The sequence below is a fragment of the Nesoenas mayeri genome, assembly GCF_963082525.1.
Source record: "Nesoenas mayeri genome assembly, chromosome: 1".
NCBI lineage: Eukaryota > Metazoa > Chordata > Aves > Columbiformes > Columbidae > Nesoenas > Nesoenas mayeri.
Genome location: NC_137541.1, coordinates 122,856,541 through 122,861,116, shown reverse-complemented (window position 1 = coordinate 122,861,116; position 4,576 = coordinate 122,856,541).

The window sequence follows — 4,576 nt, the reverse complement described above, 5'->3', positions numbered from 1 at the left end:
ATCTCAGCATTTAAAATGTGCTGGTGCAAATTATTCAGTTATTATCCCAGTATATTCCAGGTGACCTGGAGGTTATTAGAGAAAACTCAGGTGTGATTGTTAATTAGTAGCAAGACAGAAGTGTTTAAAGAAACAGAATTTGGTAAAATATATTTTTTATCATTTGCTTCTCTTTGAGAAAGACATTTTCCAAGCCAATCTTCCTTTTTTTTTTTTTTTTGCTATTCTTACAAAAGTGATCAGGTCAGTGTCAAAGAAAATGCTTTCATCAGTAAGATGGAACCAGACTTGCACTCAAAAATTGCAGCAGAATTGAATGGTTTATGGATTACTACTGTATCCCTGCTGCTGCACATTTTGTTTTGGAAAATAACCTAATTTTACGTAACCATAACGTTATTTTTATTTTAAAATATTGTCTATTTTGTTTTATTTGTGTTTTTCATTGTTTTAAACTATTTCTAGATGTATGCACTGTTGGCATTAATGTAGTATGACATGCAGTTCAAACATTCAATCACTTAAATTTTATTTTTTATTTTATACTAGATACAATTTAGAGTAGCTTCTACTTGGTGCTGACTGAAATATTTTATCTTCCTTTCTTTTCTGTGTCAAAGCATCAAACTGTCCTATGAGAGAAAAAAAGATGTTTTGATTGGTACTAAGCAGCAACTGCCCTTAATGGTTTTAAAAATCACACTTTTTGGTAGAAGGCTATTATTTAAGTTATAATATGTCATATTATGACATGTTGGTATTAGTCAGTGCATAATTCTATTGATTAGTCATGAAATAACAGGAAAATATGAAGTAAGAGAGCTTCCATAAAATAGGATATATTTTAAAATGAAAATTCAAAGTCCTAAAATTGACTCTGGAAACCAGATAGCTCTTAATTGTTGTTTTTCCTCCAGATTGTCCATTTATTGATAAATTGCTGAAACATTTGGTTTTATCCTTGGATCACAACCAAACTTCAAAATGACAGACTTTGATGACAAAAGAAGTCCTGAGTTTCAATCAGCTCTGAAATGACTGTATGCTTTTGGAGCTACAGTCATAAAATGATTTCAGGTAATTTTCTTTTTCTTGTCTGCATTTTATGACTTCATGCTGCCATACAAATATTGCATAATATCAATGATCATCCTACATGGAGAACATTACTTTTGTGAAACTTGCTTGTAGAGATTTATATGAGTAGAATAGAGTTTTATTTATGGTAGAATTTAAAACTACTAAAAAGCTCTATACAGCATCTGAGAGACAAGATCAGTTGGATGTGCCTAAGTTCCTTTTGTCAGCAAAAGAACTTAAGTATGAGCCTACAGACAAGTAGCTGATTGTGCTGGAAAGACCACCACATCTCCTTTCCACTGAATTACTCATGGTATTGATACCACTGCAGTTGCACACTGTGGCAGGTTGATCGCCTGAAAACCAACCTAACAGGAAAAAAAAGGTCTGTTTGCAGATGAATCGGTTCCCTGATCTGGATGGCTGTTTGGCTGCTTGATTTCTTGGTGCGTGAAAGCCCTGGGCAGAGAGCAGGAGCTGGCTGGTTTGTGAAGTAGAGGTAAGAGCCAAGCAGCCTGAGCCAGTGGCAGCACACACTTGTGTTGCACTAGACTAACCATGTAAGCACAGCCTAAATAACATCAAGCTTTGTTTACTTGTGTGCATAAGACTGTTTGGGCGTGCTGATTCCTGGCTAACAGAACAAGTACGTACAATGCTGCGTGAGAGCGATGGCTACAGATAAATGTAACACCCATTTCTTCTACCCCCAAACAAAAAATTCCAATCTATGTATCCTTTTGTGGCCAAAAAATGTGAGCAATGAGAATGCAAAAATGGGAGTACTATGTGATAGCCAAAGTCTATCTACTTTTAACTCTTTCCCCATCCCTCTCCTCTGGCAGCGCATGATGAATACAAACTGCTCCCTTCGTGTTTATTAGATAGAGCCCCGTGCAGTGTCAGTGAATTGAGAGCTCTGGTGAGCCCAAGCCATCCATACACATGGGAAAGGAGCTGCTGATCTAAGCAGATAAAGCCTTGCAGCTGCCAGGGTGACCAAAAAGTTTGCTTGGCTTCACTTCTGAGTGCTGGGGCCACTACCTGTCCCTGCCTGTGTAGTGGCGAGAGGACTGGAGTGTTACCTCAGCAGCCTAGAGTGCATTTTGGAGTTTCTAGTGACTGCAAGCATTTTATCTTTGGGTGCTAACAGCTGGGACAAGTCACAAATGCCCTGCAGAATGTCCAAGGAGAGATTTCAGTGAGAACATGCTCTCAGTTTACCCTTCTGGATCCTTTCAGCTTAATGTTTACCACACTAGGCCTGGAAAGATTGATTCATAAGACTGGTACTCAAAATATTTTATCTACCATCACATTAAAACACATTAAATGCACTTACAGTTAATGGTGTTAGATAACTGAATAGCCTCATTAGAATTGCCTTTTAGTTTCTGGGTACAGTCAATCCATCGTGTTTCTGGTGCTGCAGTTAAATGTCAGATTCTTTACCCCTTCACACTCCTCCAGGCTTGTACCGAGCTATTTCTTACACCTCACTCCATAAAGAACTTATTTTGGCCCTGATTTGATGGCATAATTAGCTGTATGAGTACTACTTAACCTGTTGCAATCAAAGCGAGTCTACCATGGCAGCAAATCCCTACTGTATAAATTGTTTAAATTAACTTAGCTTATTTTGACTGAGTTGGCAGATGGAAGAGGACAACAGGAGGTCAGTAATCAGCAGTGACTTTTGTGAGGATGCTGACTTTGAAATGAGGTGACCGATGCCTTTTCCCAACTGCACCTGCACCTCTGCTTCTATAGGAGGCAGGAATGATAATCTCTCTGCGTTGTTCTGCAAGCCATTTCTTCTACAGCCAAAGTATCTTAGTTCTTTGACTGCACTCAAACCCTGAGTCAGGGTACTCTGGACTCATCTGAAGTGGCACACATAGTGCTTTGCTGAGCTGATGCAGATCTGGCAGCATTCTGCAACAATGAGAGACAGTTTTCCCTGCCCTATGCATTATTTATGAGCATTAAATTTTGCTTGGCATCATATAGCTACTGTCCATCCCTCCGGAAAATGTTATTGCCTGACTAACCTAAATAACTCTGCATCATTTGGAAAAGTTGCTGCCTCTCTGCATAATTCCCTTTCCAGGTCATCAGTGCCCATGTGCCTTCTGTGCACGGCACTGGAAGGGTCTTGTTGCCACCTTTGGCCATGAGGAAAATTGACTATTGATTTTCACATCATTGCTTCGTGGTTTTTAGATATTTTTACTGTGTGAGAGTACCTGTTCTCACAGTATAGGATCATTTTGTGTCTTCAGAGCATGGACACCTGAGTGAAAGTCACTGTGTTCCAATGGCGTAGGGAGCCTTGGCAGCCTCATTGAACAGCAGTGACTGTCACATCCACCCCACACCTGTAGTGATTTCTGTAGGGCCTTTTCTGGCCGTCTTCTGAGTGCCTGCAAAGCTTTTCAGACAGTTCTCCAGTGCCTTTACCAACTTGCTCTAGAAAACAGACGACACATGATTTTTGTAGGACAGAAAGCACATTTTTGTTGGAAAAGATCATGTCTAAGTGATCTGGGGACGTTTTGTTCTTTTCAAACTATTTTGAGCTGTGAGACCTAGTGGTGTGTAACTCAGATCTTCAACTTTCTAAAAAAAAAAAGGTACAAAACTGTGATGTCCTCCCAGATGTTGCGAAGCAAGGACTGTTTTTAATGAGTTTACTTATTTCTGTAAGAACCTGACTTTATTTGCACACAAGTTACGCCCAGACTCATGAAGGTAAATCCAGAAGGTGAGTGCTTTTTAAATCCATTTCTGTGCTCTAATGTAAGCCACTATTGCCAACACATTTGCCTCCTAGTCAGACTGTTTTGGAGCTAAAAAATACAGGTTTGGGATAGGTATCTCCTCAATATCTTTAGTACTAAAGGTAGGTGCAAAGGAATACTTTAGCTTCTCAGAAATGTTGTGACTGCCTTGGTTGTTTCCCTCACCAGTCCAGTGAGCGCCCAGGTTACTTAACACATTTTCTGGTTCAAATTTAATTCCAGATCTTCATTTCAAGATTCAGAGACAAGACACCGAGGCTGTGTATATGCAAGCACCTAGTAATGGCCAGTAGGAAAAGGCGTGCAAAGCAGAACAGTTGATTTCATGTGAGGATGCAGGATCCACATGCTTTACAAATTTCAAGGGGCTTTTATTTCAAATTTGTTCTGACCTGGTCACGTAAAGTGGCCACCACTTAGCAACTGGAGCACGTTCAGTGCCTTGCCAGAGTGCATCTTCTGGTTCAGTTTCATCTGAGAAGAATCCAGTTTGTCTGCTCTGAGACATGAACAAAACATATTCAGTGAAGATGATGAGATTTGCTTCAAAAGCATGCTCCTGATCTGAAGCACTAATGCAGGCAAATCCTGAAAGGACCTCTAGTTGATTTGTTTTAATACCTTGGGCTATTTATTTTTCAAGCTCAATTTTGGCTCTTCTAATTTCTCTCTTGTTTTTTTGCTCACAGTCATTT